The sequence below is a fragment of the Procambarus clarkii genome, chromosome 1, assembly GCF_040958095.1.
Source record: "Procambarus clarkii isolate CNS0578487 chromosome 1, FALCON_Pclarkii_2.0, whole genome shotgun sequence".
NCBI lineage: Eukaryota > Metazoa > Arthropoda > Malacostraca > Decapoda > Cambaridae > Procambarus > Procambarus clarkii.
The window spans coordinates 36,653,597-36,668,596 of NC_091150.1; the positions used below are offsets into that span (position 1 = coordinate 36,653,597).

General features: G+C 46.5%; 1 protein-coding gene across 3 annotated transcripts in view; it reads right to left on the reverse strand.

Annotated features, from left to right (window-relative positions):
- The window catches only part of LOC123751535 (uncharacterized), a 48,792-nt gene that overhangs the window by 9,974 nt on the left and 23,818 nt on the right, over positions 1-15,000 (reverse strand). Inside the window, exon 1 of one of the 3 annotated variants that reach the window (XM_069333742.1) lies at positions 1,002-1,068. The exons of 1 other annotated variant lie outside the window; for it this stretch is intronic. The gene's annotated coding sequence lies outside the window, so the exon portion shown is untranslated. Of the gene's footprint in view, positions 1-1,001; positions 1,069-1,904; positions 2,953-15,000 lie in introns of those variants that run through there. One more of the 3 variants, XR_011230017.1, reaches the window with a different exon arrangement.

Genomic DNA, 15,000 nt, shown 5'->3' on the forward strand with positions numbered 1-15,000 from the left:
ATTGCTTCGTAATTACAATTATTACCTAACCTATACCTATAATAGGTTAAGTAACAATTGTAATTACGAAGCTATAAGATGCTTATTTTAACATACTAAGTAGGTTAGGTAAGGTCGGTGTTTTCTATGAAGCTTTTCAAGGGAAACTATCATGTTAAGTATGTCACCTATGCACGCAACTAATAAGTCAATATTGACTTATTAAATTTGCGAGAACGGGTTGAAGTGTGTGGGGGGTGTATGTAAGTGTGTAGGGGGTGTATGTAAGTGTGTGGGTGGTGTATGCAAGTGTGCGGGGGGTGTATGTAAGTGTGTGGGTGGTGTTTGTAAGTGTGTGGGGGGTGTATGTAAGTGTGTGGGTGGTGTTTGTAAGTGTGTGGGGGTGTATGTAAGTGTGTGGGTGGTGTTTGTAAGTGTGTGGGGGGTGTATGTAAGTGTGTGGGGGGTGTTTGTAAGTGTGTGGGGGGTGTATGTAAGTGTGTGGGGGGTGTATGTAAGTGTGTGGGGGGTGTATGTAAGTGTGTGGGTGGTGTATGTAAGTGTGTGGGGGGTGTTTGTAAGTGTGTGGGGGTGTATGTAAGTGTGTGGGGGGTGTATGTAAGTGTGTGGGTGGTGTATGTAAGTGTGTGGGGGTGTATGTAAGTGTGTGGGGGGTGTATGTAAGTGTGTGGGTGGTGTATGTAAGTGTGTGGGGGGTGTATGTAAGTGTGTGGGGGGTGTATGTAAGTGTGTGGGTGGTGTATGTAAGTGTGCGGGGGGTGTATGTAAGTGTTGGGGGGTTGTATGTAAGTGTGTGGGGGTGTATGTGTTCGAGGTGTATATGTGTAGTTTCATAAGGAGTGTGTTTTCACGAGGTGCATTTGTGAACCTATAATGGGTATATGTATGTGAATGTGTATGTGTATGTGTATGTGTATGTGTGGAAGGAGTTGTACCTGTCAGTGACGACTAGGAGACTCGAGCTGAAACACGAGGAAAGCCAGATACTGTTATGTACTCACACAGTAGCCACACAGGACCCACACAGTAGCCACACAGTACCCACACAGTACTCACACCAGGGTCAGTAATTAACACTTGCAGGAGGAAAAACTTTCAGTTATGTGAAATGTTATCAGCAAGATAATGCCGATATAAGAATGTTATCTCTCATTAGCAAGATAAAAGGGAAGTATTTAATCTTTTATTACTAACTATTCAATGCATAATATATATATATATATATATATATATATATATATATATATATATATATATATATATATATATATATATATATATATATATGTCGTACCTAATAGCCAGAACTCACTTTTCAGCCTACTATTCAAGGCCCGATTTGCCTAATAAGCCAAGTTTTCCTGAATTAATATATTTACTATAATTTTTTTCTTATGAAATGATAAAGCAACCCTTTTCTCTATGTATGAGGTCAATTTTTTTTTATTGGAGTTAAAATTAAGGTAGATATATGACCGAACCTAACCAACCCTACCTAACCTAACCTAACCTATATTTATAGGTAAGGTTAGGTTAGGTAGCCAAAAAAAGCTAGGTTAGGTTAGGTTAGGTAGGTTAGGTAGACGAAAAAACATTAATTCATGAAAACTTGGCTTATTAGGCAAATCGGGCCTTGAATAGTAGGCTGAGAAGTGCGTTCTGGCTATTAGGTACGACATATATATATATATATATATATATATATTACTTTGGTAGTAGACTTTCTTGTAAACATATGTTGTTGAATATGACCGAAAGGGAAAAGGGAGAGAGGTCGAAAGAGAATTTTGGCCTTAATAAGGCCAAAATTAATTAAACAATTAATGAATCTAACAGGAATCTTCTCAATATTTCTTACGTTTATCTTCACTGTCGAAGGTAATTGAAAAATTAACTCACCAAAGTTCATTTTCACACTTTATTTATGGTCTGACGCCTAGAAGCGTTTCGCAAGAGACTTCTTACAATTTCAAAGACCATTTTACATACTCCTGTTTCATGCTTATATTCGTTTTTGGGTGAGGTGACAGAACACAAATCAATGGGTAAAGATAACTTTACATACTCCAAACACGAATCAGTGGGTATATTGCCTGTGTTTTCTCTTCTAGCTTCTGTGTCGGTTCGGGGTCTGGAAGTGGGTAGAATGTAATTATGTGTTAATTGGCTATTGATTGCTGGTGTTGACTTTCTGATGTGTAGTGCCTCGCTGATGTCGAGTCTCCTGTTATCGTTGTATCTGTCGATAATTTCTGTGATGCTTGTTAAGATTTTTCTGGTGATGGTCTGGTTGTGTGAGGAGATTATAGGCACCTGATAGAGCCCTGATGTTTGTGCATTGTTAATCGCCTGGAAAAAGACGTTGTTGTTTTGCCTATATACTGAGATCTTTGGGGCTGACAGTCCCCAAGTGGGCATGTGAAGGCATAGACGACGTTGGTTTCCTTCAAGGCGTTCTGTTTGGTGTCTGGAGAGTTCTTTATAAGTAGGTTGGCCGTTTTCTTGTTTTTGTAGTAAATTATCAATAATATCTTCTGATTTTTGTCTATGGGGATAACGTTCCTGTTAACAATATCTTTCAGAACACTTTCAGGACCCTTTCCTCCATCTTATGAGCCGTCGAAGGGAAGTTCCTGTCTCATAGGGAGTACAAGTGTTGTGTTTAGTTGACTCTTCAGAGGTTGCATGTCATTTCACCTTTCTTTTAATGACGTCTTCAACATAACCGTTAGAGAAGCCATTGTTGACTAGGACCTGCCTTACCCTACAGAGTTCCTCGTCGACCTGCTTCCAACCAGAGCTGTGAGTGAGAGCACGGTCGACGTAAGCGTTGACGACACTCCTCTTGTACCTGTCTGGGCAGTCACTGTTGGCATTGAGGCACATTCCTATGTTCGTTTCCTTAGTGTAGACTGCAGTGTGGAAGCCACCATTCCCGGCTTCCATTTTAACCTGCGATTGTGGATAAAAAGGGAGTTTAAAGAAGTGGCCCGGGAGCCGAAGCTCCTACGTAAGAATTTTGGAAACTGCAGAAGGCCTAATGTCCCATATGAGGCAGCTCACATTTAAATACTCCCACACTCATTCATTTGTATACTGTATGTGTAACCTACGCTTGAAACAATCGAGTGATCCTTACCTACGCTTGAAACAATCGAGTGATCCCACCCCATAATATTACCCGGAAATGTGTTCCCTGTAATCAAAAGCCCTGTTTCCAAAACCGATATTTACCCAGGTCTTTCCTAAATTTGAACGTAATTTATAACCATTGTTTTGTGAATGGAAATTACAGGTGGGACATGGTTGAGACATACAAGGTACTTTAACGAACTTACAAATACCGACAAAGACAAATTACACGCTGAAGGAAATAGGAGAAGACTTGGAGCGAAACATAATTCTCCGAGGAGCCAGAGGGGTGTGAAGAAGAATATCTTGAGGGGTAAGGTTAATTAGACAGACGAATGGTGTAGCCAGAAGGGGAGTCGCTTGAGAGTAACTGCATGCATAATATCAGACGCAGATGTCAAGAGAAGCAAGCGGGTCGAATTAATTTCATCAAATGACTGACAACTAGCTCAACCTTACAAACTTATTTAGGAACTCTCTCTCTCTCTCTCTCTCTCTCTCTCTCTCTCTCTCTCTCTCTCTCTCTCTCTCTCTCTCTCTCTCTCTCTCTCTCTCTCTCTCTCTCTCTCTCACACACACACACACACACACACACACACACACACACATACACACACATAAACACATATATACTTCGTTTGGAGTATGCGGCCCCAGCATATAGCCCATACCTTTGTCAATCACAAGAAAAAGCTGGAAAAAGTTCAGAGGTATACCACAAGACTAGTCCCAGAACTAAGAGGCATGAGTTACAAGGATTGGCTGCGCGAGATGCGCCTCACGACACTGGAAGACAGAAGAGGAAGGGGAGATATGATCACTACTTACAAAATCCTCAGGGGAATCGACCGGGTAGACAAGGATAAACTATTCAACACTGGTGGGACGCGAACAAGGGGGCACAGGTGGAAGCTGAGTACCCACATGAGCCACAGAGACGTTATCTTGAGGTTATCTTGAGATGATTTCGGGGCTTTAGTGTCCCCGCGGCCCGGTCCTCGACCAGGCCTCCACCCCCAGGAAGCAGCCCGTGACAGCTGACTAACACCCAGGTACCTATTTACTGCTAGGTAACAGGGGCATTCATGGTGAAAGAAACTTTGCCCATTTGTTTCTGCCTCGTGTGGGAATCGAACCCGCGCCACAGAATTACGAGTCCTGCGCGCTACGTTAGAAAGAACTTTTTCAGTGTCAGAGTAGTTAACGGATGGAATGCATTAGGCAGTGATGTGGTGGAGGCTGACTCCATACACAGTTTTAAATGTAGATATGATAGAGCCCAGTAGGCTCAGTAACCTGTACACCAGTTGATTGACAGTTGAGAGGCGGGACCAAAGAGCCGAAGCTCAACCCCCGCAAGCACAACTAGATGAGTACACACACACCAAGGTGAACAGTTACCAGATACCATTAACAAGTGACAGCCTGGCCGGACCATACTAAGATACATTCAAGTAAATATTTAACCTGCAAACTTCTGCCTCAAGGCGACACTCGCCGGCAACTTTCAAACTAAATCCGAACGCCTTGGTAAATAATTCGAACGCTCAGAGGAGGGAAGAGACCTGGAGCGAGCCTTTAGTGGACAATTTCTGACCAATCACCTTCCAGGATTTATTGCTGTCTGGGTTGCCTTTATAGGGAGCCCTGTAGGTTGGTTTGGGGGGGGTGGAGGTGGGGGAGAAGGTAGGTGTTTCGGGGGGGGGGGGGTGTATTGGGGTAGGAGACTGGGGTGCTATTGTGGAGGGGTGGGGCGGGAAGATGTGATGGGGGAGGGATGGGTGTGTGTGTGTGGGGGGGGGGGTTTGATGTTTGGGAGGGAGGCTGCAGGGGGGGGTGAATGGAGAGAAGGATGAGAGAGAGAGGGAGGGAGGGAGGGAGGAGGGAAGAAATGAGGGAATAAAAGATTCAATATTTATCTCCTTTCTGTCCTCATATCTCATTTCTCCTCCCTATCTTCTCTCATATCTCCTTTACCCCCATGTAGACATGTTGAATATTCCTATCACTTATACTCTCTCTCTCTCTCTCTCTCTCTCTCTCTCTCTCTCTCTCTCTCTCTCTCTCTCTCTCTCTCTCTCTCTCTCTCTCTCTCTCTCTCTCTCTCTCTCCCTCTCCCTCACACCCCCCCCTCCCCGCCACACCAGTTATTGATGGAGTAATTAACAAATCGCACATGTGGTTGTCCTCTCCGACTCTCGCCTCGAGACGGTAGTCATCGAATTACACTGGTGAGCAGCATATGGGCGCCCCTCCCCCCTTGTCATACCTTCCCCCCCTCCCCAGGCTTCTATACCCCCTTCCCAAAAGCCTCCCTTTCCCAAAAGCCTTCCCTGCCACCTCCCTTCCACCAGTCTCCCCTTCACCCCAGCTCCCTTCCCTCTGGCCGCTTTCCCAAAGTCTTCATTACTTCTGCTAGAATCCGCTCAGTAAAACATCTAAACTACTGGGACCGACTAAAGTGCCTGAATCCGTATTCTCTTGAGCGCAGGCGGGAGAGATACATAATAATTTATACATGGACCGGGGCCGGTAGAGGGGCCGGTCCCAAACCTGCTCACAGAAATAACATCACATGAGACCAGGAGGCATGGCAGGATGTGCAGAATACCCCCGTTGAAGAGCAGAGGTGCAACAGGTACTCTGAGAGAGAACTCTATCAACATCAGAGGCCCGAGACTGTTCAACACGCTTCCACTACACATAAGGGGCATAACTGGCTGACCCCTCACAGTGTTCAAGAGAGAACTTGACAAACACCTCCAAAGGATACCTGATCAACCAGGCTGTGACTCATACATCAGGCTGCGAGCAGCCGCATTCCAACAGCCTGGTTGACCAGTCCACCAACGAGGAGGCCAATGCGATGACTGGGCCGCGGGGACGCTAAGCCCCGAAATCATTTTAAGATAACCCTCCATTAACCCCCCACTCCCCCCCTGGCCCCATCCCCCCTCCCCAGCCTCCATCCCCTTCTCCAAGAACGCGAATACACATAACAAAACTATTATATAAACGCCCAATGAGTCACACACATGAGTAAATGAATATTGATGATGAATAACAACACCCCGGCTCATCCACCTGGCCGCCCCGGCCCATCCACCTGGCCGCCCCGGCTCATCCACCTGGCCGCCCCGGCTCATCCACCTGGCCGCCCCGGCCCATCCACCTGGCCTCCTCATCACTAATATGTCATCACCTGACTCACGCACCTCGCAGTAAAGGTCACATTTTTCACACGCTGCCGAACTCCGCCGGCGTTTGTGAAAATGTAGTTTAATATTATTATTCATTAAGGGTCTGTGTATATATTGACACCTAATGAACAAATCCACAAGGGCCGTGACGAGGATTCGAACCTGCGTCCGGGAGCATCCCAGACACTGCCTTAATCGACTGAGTCGATTAAGGTAATGTCTGGGATGCTCCCGGACGCAGGTTCGAATCCTCGTCACGGCCCTTGTGGATTTGTTCATTTGATGCATCACGTTAGTGTGATCTCTGTGTGTGATTTACACCTAGGTTGGGTTGGGTTAGGTTAGGTTAGGTTGGGTTAGGTTAGGTTAGGTTGGGTTGCCTAAGGTTAGGCTGGGTTAGGTTCGGTACTGTATTATATCAATATTAGGTAAAGTTTGATTAGGGTTGGTAAAGTTAGCTTTAAGTTCTACTTAGGTTTGGTTAGATCTATTGTTAGGTTTAGCCTAGGATACGGTAGGGTTATAAGTAGCTTAGGCCTAGGTTAGGTTGTTTGGAAGTGCACGAAGCACGTGCCTCACGTGCGCACGTGAGGCACGTGACCAGACTGGTCGTCAGTACGCATCAAATCATTCTTGATCATCCAGCCAATCCTCAAAACATTGGCTAATCGGTCGCAATTAACACAGCCGCGATCCCCTTCCATCTGTTTGTGAACAAAAAACACTTCATACACACGACTCACATCTGATTACGTTCGAACTTTTCTCAAACCACAGTTCTGCTCACTGCCTATAGCTGTGTTCGAAATGCACTTCACTCAGTGCTTTCATAATATAATGTAAATACCGACCTCAAAACACAGGGCCGTCGGGTTCACGTATTTTAATCCAAAGAGGCAAATGTTCACTCGTTTAAATCTACATAAGTCTGTGCTAACTTACAGCCCTCGTGGCCATGTTCGAAGCCATGACTCGAAACGTGCTTCGTTCACCTCCAGCCTCTGTTGTAAACACTTCCTAAAGTACTGTAATCAAAACACCTTAACTAGACCTACCTATGCATGAAGATTCAAACTCATCATAAACAAACCAACTTATCTAACCTCCTGTGCATAAATTCCCTAAATTATCGTAAGAAAAACAGCTTATCTAACCTAACCTAGGCCTACCTGACAGGCGCCTGACAGCTGGGTGGACAGCGCTTCAGATTCGTAGTCCTGAGGTTCCGGGTTCGATCCCCGGTGGAGGCGGAGACAAATGGGCAAAATGTTTCTTTCATCCTGATGCCCCTGTTACCTAGCAGTAAATAGGTACCTGGGAGTTAGACAGCTGTTACGGGCTGCTTCCTGGGGGTGTGCAACAAAAAGGAGGCCTGGTCGAGGACCGGACCGCGAGGACGCTAAGTCCCGAAATCATCTCAAGATAACCTCAAGAAGAAGATATACCTATGCATAAACCCGCAATACATAATGTTCATTAACATTTGAGAAAATATATATATAATTATACCGCGTGGACGATAACAGTGTCAGGTGGCAGCTGCTGCGTAAGTCAAATGCTGACTTACTAAAACCTTCGTTAAGTTGGTTTTTGTTTAATACCTGAGGACAAATAAATTGCCAATAGAACGAGCACTTGCCTACCGAGAGAGAGAGAGAGAGAAAGAGACAGACAGAGAGAGATAAGCAAGAGATAAGCAAGAGATAAGCAAGAGATTAGAAATGTAAAAGAGATGGAAGATGAGTGAGGGGAGACGATGAAGGGAGAGGGGAAGAGGAGAGGCTACTGCGTGTTTATGCTAACGTAACGTCAAAAGGCAATAAGGTGATTACATGTCGATGATTAGTGAGCCTGGCGAGGGGAGAGTGTGGGGAGAGGCGGGGAGGGAAGGAGAGGGGAGGGTGGGAATTGTGGTAGGGGAGGGAGAAGGAAGGGGGAATGAAGACGGAAGGTAGGGGGATGGAGAGAGTGAGGGGGGGGGTGTGAATGCTCGGAAGGGGAAGGGGAGGGGGAAAGGGAATACTGGTAGGGGATGAGAGGAGGGGGAATGAAGGAAGAGACGAAGGGGTTGGGGACTAAAGGGATAGAGGGAGGGAATGGCATGGGAATAGTGAAAGGTGGAGGAGAGAGGAATGGAGGAAAAGATAAATGGGAAGAGATGTGAATAATGGGAGAGAAAAGAGGGTAGGCGAGGAAAATGGAGAGAGAGAGCGAGAGAGAGAGAGAGAGAGAGAGAGAGAGAGAGAGAGAGAGAGAGAGAGAGAGAGAGAGAGAGAGAGAGAGAGAGAGAGAGAGAGAGAGAGAGAGAGAGAGAGAGAGAGACAGAGAGACAGACTAAGGTTTACTAGCAAAGCTTCAAACACTATAGGCATCTCAGACCACTTTATAACAATGAGAACAGTCCATTATGAAGCGGAACTTGAGAACCAGCCAACTGGAGCCAACGAACCAAAGGGTCAAGTGTGCCTGACCCCTTCTTGTGGGATGTCTTCTCCAACGACTCGACGTCACACCTCATCGAATGCCACTGTATACATCTCCAATCTAACCTTCAGATCTTTCCGGTGAGAAAACACCGACGATGTCGATAACTCTGCGCACGCTGCCGCTCCTGGGACACGTGTAGTGATGAGCAGGTCAAACTCGGTACTCATTGATGACGTTGGCACCTTTGGGCTGCAGTCTGACTCTTGAATAACCTTTGAAGACTTACCTGTTGATCCGATCAAGCAAGGCAGCCAAGGAACAGGCAGCTCTATATGGCACATCTCGTATCAGCGTGACAGCAGTGATTGCAAAACCTTGTACAAAGGAGGTGTTTGCTCTTATCTTGAGTATGACCTGCCCTCCCCACCCCCCTGCTCGCTTCATGCAGGGGGGTGTCCCACAGGGCCACCACATCCCAAATAAAACTGAACCCTAACATTAAACAGCGCTGAAGAGACACATGAGACAACCCCCCCCCCCACCCCCCACTGAGCATCTCGCTCCCCGGAAAAGGTCGCGAGGATTAAATGTTAAATCGTTTCGTTATTTAAGCGCATTACTTATCCGAATAAAGGTATAGAACCGGAACTGTCGTGACGGTCCGGATGAACGAGCCTTGTCAAGCGTCGAGTTTACTACAGTTTACTACAGTCTAGTAAACCACTTTGAAGTCTTAGTCAAGGATAATCACAGACGTTATATCATAACCAACGTTACAAATGCAGCCTATTAAGAAACGTAAAGGGCACACGCAAATATTTAGGTTTCCAGTGCATCGGACTGGATAGGTGAGGTTGGTTGCTTGGGTGCGTCCGTTCTGGTTAGGCTAAAAGGCTGGATTTGTTACGGAGTGGCGAGCATATCAAGAGACGAGCTGATCCCTCGTTCGTCTCCCAGCAGCCAGCCTCACTTCTGGGGTAGTATATATATATATATATATATATATATATATATATATATATATATATATATATATATATATATATATATATATATATATATATATATATATATGCGAACAAGCCTGAATGGTCCCCAGGACTATATGCGAATGAAAACTCACACCCCAGAAGTGACTCGAACCCATACTCCCAGAAGCAACGCAACTGGTAACTACAGGGCGCCTTAATCCGCTTGACCATCACGGCCGTCAAAAGGAAGTGATAGCCGAGGCTATTTGAGCCACTTCCCCGACGGCAACTCGGATGGTAATCTTGGGCATAGCATTTCACCAAATCACCTCATTCTTTGGGGCACACGTGAGGAACACAAATGCGAACAAGCCTGAATGGTCCCCAGGACTATATGCGAATGAAAACTCACACCCCAGAAGTGACTCGAACCCATACTCCCAGAAGCAACGCAACTGGTAACTACAGGGCGCCTTAATCCGCTTGACCATCACGGCCGTCAAAAGGAAGTGATAGCCGAGGCTATTTGAGCCACTTCCCCGACGGCAACTCGGATGGTAATCTTGGGCATAGCATTTCACCAAATCACCTCATTCTTTGGGGCACACGTGAGGAACACAAATGCGAACAAGCCTGAATGGTCCCCAGGACTATATGCGAATGAAAACTCACACCCCAGAAGTGACTCGAACCCATACTCCCAGAAGCAACGCAACTGGTAACTACAGGGCGCCTTAATCCGCTTGACCATCACGGCCGTCAAAAGGAAGTGATAGCCGAGGCTATTTGAGCCACTTCCCCGACGGCAACTCGGATGGTAATCTTGGGCATAGCATTTCACCAAATCACCTCATTCTTTGGGGCACACGTGAGGAACACAAATGCGAACAAGCCTGAATGGTCCCCAGGACTATATGCGAATGAAAACTCACACCCCAGAAGTGACTCGAACCCATACTCCCAGAAGCAACGCAACTGGTAACTACAGGGCGCCTTAATCCGCTTGACCATCACGGCCGTCAAAAGGAAGTGATAGCCGAGGCTATTTGAGCCACTTCCCCGACGGCAACTCGGATGGTAATCTTGGGCATAGCATTTCACCAAATCACCTCATTCTTTGGGGCACACGTGAGGAACACAAATGCGAACAAGCCTGAATGGTCCCCAGGACTATATGCGAATGAAAACTCACACCCCAGAAGTGACTCGAACCCATACTCCCAGAAGCAACGCAACTGGTAACTACAGGGCGCCTTAATCCGCTTGACCATCACGGCCGTCAAAAGGAAGTGATAGCCGAGGCTATTTGAGCCACTTCCCCGACGGCAACTCGGATGGTAATCTTGGGCATAGCATTTCACCAAATCACCTCATTCTTTGGGGCACACGTGAGGAACACAAATGCGAACAAGCCTGAATGGTCCCCAGGACTATATGCGAATGAAAACTCACACCCCAGAAGTGACTCGAACCCATACTCCCAGAAGCAACGCAACTGGTAACTACAGGGCGCCTTAATCCGCTTGACCATCACGGCCGTCAAAAGGAAGTGATAGCCGAGGCTATTTGAGCCACTTCCCCGACGGCAACTCGGATGGTAATCTTGGGCATAGCATTTCACCAAATCACCTCATTCTTTGGGGCACACGTGAGGAACACAAATGCGAACAAGCCTGAATGGTCCCCAGGACTATATGCGAATGAAAACTCACACCCCAGAAGTGACTCGAACCCATACTCCCAGAAGCAACGCAACTGGTAACTACAGGGCGCCTTAATCCGCTTGACCATCACGGCCGTCAAAAGGAAGTGATAGCCGAGGCTATTTGAGCCACTTCCCCGACGGCAACTCGGATGGTAATCTTGGGCATAGCATTTCACCAAATCACCTCATTCTTTGGGGCACACGTGAGGAACACAAATGCGAACAAGCCTGAATGGTCCCCAGGACTATATGCGAATGAAAACTCACACCCCAGAAGTGACTCGAACCCATACTCCCAGAAGCAACGCAACTGGTAACTACAGGGCGCCTTAATCCGCTTGACCATCACGGCCGTCAAAAGGAAGTGATAGCCGAGGCTATTTGAGCCACTTCCCCGACGGCAACTCGGATGGTAATCTTGGGCATAGCATTTCACCAAATCACCTCATTCTTTGGGGCACACGTGAGGAACACAAATGCGAACAAGCCTGAATGGTCCCCAGGACTATATGCGAATGAAAACTCACACCCCAGAAGTGACTCGAACCCATACTCCCAGAAGCAACGCAACTGGTAACTACAGGGCGCCTTAATCCGCTTGACCATCACGGCCGTCAAAAGGAAGTGATAGCCGAGGCTATTTGAGCCACTTCCCCGACGGCAACTCGGATGGTAATCTTGGGCATAGCATTTCACCAAATCACCTCATTCTTTGGGGCACACGTGAGGAACACAAATGCGAACAAGCCTGAATGGTCCCCAGGACTATATGCCATCCGAGTTGCCATCGGGGTCCCCAGGACTATATGCCAAGATTACCATCCGAGTTGCCGTCGGGGAAGTGGCTCAAATAGCCTCGGCTATCACCTCCTTTTGACGGCCGTGATGGTCAAGCGGATTAAGGCGCCCTGTAGTTACCAGTTGCGTTGCTTCTGGGAGTATGGGTTTGAGTCACTTCTGGGGTGTGAGTTTTCATTCGCATATAGTCCTGGGGACCATTCAGGCTTGTTCGCATTTGTGTTCCTCACGTGTGCCCCAAAGAATGAGGTGATTTGGTGAAATGCTATGCCCAAGATTACCATCCGAGTTGCCGTCGGGGAAGTGGCTCAAATAGCCTCGGCTATCACCTCCTTTTGACGGCCGTGATGGTCAAGCGGATTAAGGCGCCCTGTAGTTACCAGTTGCGTTGCTTCTGGGAGTATGGGTTCGAGTCACTTCTGGGGTGTGAGTTTTCATTCGCATATAGTCCTGGGGACCATTCAGGCTTGTTCGCATTTGTGTTCCTCACGTGTGCCCCAAAGAATGAGGTGATTTGGTGAAATGCTATGCCCAAGATTACCATCCGAGTTGCCGTCGGGGAAGTGGCTCAAATAGCCTCGGCTATCACTTCCTTTTGACGGCCGTGATGGTCAAGCGGATTAAGGCGCCCTGTAGTTACCAGTTGCGTTGCTTCTGGGAGTATGGGTTCGAGTCACTTCTGGGGTGTGAGTTTTCATTCGCATATAGTCCTGGGGACCATTCAGGCTTGTTCGCATTTGTGTTCCTCACGTGTGCCCCAAAGAATGAGGTGATTTGGTGAAATGCTATGCCCAAGATTACCATCCGAGTTGCCGTCGGGGAAGTGGCTCAAATAGCCTCGGCTATCACTTCCTTTTGACGGCCGTGATGGTCAAGCGGATTAAGGCGCCCTGTAGTTACCAGTTGCGTTGCTTCTGGGAGTATGGGTTCGAGTCACTTCTGGGGTGTGAGTTTTCATTCGCATATAGTCCTGGGGACCATTCAGGCTTGTTCGCATTTGTGTTCCTCACGTGTGCCCCAAAGAATGAGGTGATTTGGTGAAATGCTATGCCCAAGATTACCATCCGAGTTGCCGTCGGGGAAGTGGCTCAAATAGCCTCGGCTATCACTTCCTTTTGACGGCCGTGATGGTCAAGCGGATTAAGGCGCCCTGTAGTTACCAGTTGCGTTGCTTCTGGGAGTATGGGTTCGAGTCACTTCTGGGGTGTGAGTTTTCATTCATATATATATATATATATATATATATATATATATATATATATATATATATATATATATATATATATATATATATATATATAGAGAGAGAGAGAGAGAGAGAGAGAGAGAGAGAGACATATATATATATATATTATATATATATGTCATATATATATATATTATATATATGACACACATATATATACACATATATATATATATATATATATTATAGAATGTGTGTGTGAATAGGATATGAGGAAACTGGTCAGCATTGTATTTCACCTTTGTAAACGCACATTAATGACTCTATGTAAAAGGACACGTCGAACACTGTTTATTTAGGACAGACGTAATTCTTTGTATTAATAAATCACTGAACTATATTTTTAACAGATCTCTATAGCCCTGTCCGTGGAGGAAAGAAGAAAATGTATATATATGTTGGTTAGCATTGTAAATGTCTGGCCACGTCTGTGGTACGAAAAAAAACAGCTTGTGTAGTGATCTTGAGGAGATAACCACACACACACACACACACACACACACACACACACACACACACACACACACACACACACACACACACACACACACACACGCACACACACACGCACACACACAGACACACACACACACACGCGCACACACACACACACACACCCTCAGAGTAGTTAATAAATGGAATGCACTAGGAAGTGATGTGGTGGAGGCTGACTCCATATACAGTTTCAAGAGTAGATATGATAGAGCCCAGTAGGCTCAGGAACCTGTACACCAGTTGATTGACAGTTGAGAGGCGGGACCAAAGAGCCAGAACTCAACCCCCGCAAGCACAACTAGGTGAGTACAATTAGGTGAGTACACACACAAACACCACATCTGTCATGGACAAGAATGTTAAATTAAGTTTAACTTAGTTCAAGATCGTTTAAATTAGAATCTACATGTGAATATTTGGTAAATGTAAATAATGAAAATAATGGCAATAATAACAATATTAATACTAATTGAAATAATACGAGACGTGACACCTTAGCAGCTAGCTACGTCACATGTTTCAGAGGTGGCAACACAGGCCTAGGGGCCTAGGGGCCTCGTAGCCTGGTGGATAGCGCGCAGGACTCGTAATTCTGTGGCGCGGGTTCGATTCCCGCCCGAGGCAGAAACAAATGGGCAAAGTTTCTTTCACCCTAAGTGCCCCTGTTACCTAGCAGTAAATAGGTACCTGGGAGTTAGTCAGCTGTCACGGGCTGCTTCCTGGGGTGTGTGTGTGTGGTGTGGAAAAAAAAAAGTAGTTAGTAAACAGTTGATTGACAGTTGAGAGGCGTGCCGAAAGAGCAAAGCTCAACCCCCGCAGAAACACAACTAGTAAACACAACTAGTAAACACAGCACCGGCCTACGTCACCCATATAAGAGGTGGCAACACAGCACCGGCCTACGCCACACTTGTAGGAGGTGGCACCACAGCACCGGACGTATAAGGGATGGCAACACAGCACCGGACACTTCACCTGTGTAAGAGGTGGCACCACAGCACCGGACACTTCACCTGTGTAAGAGGT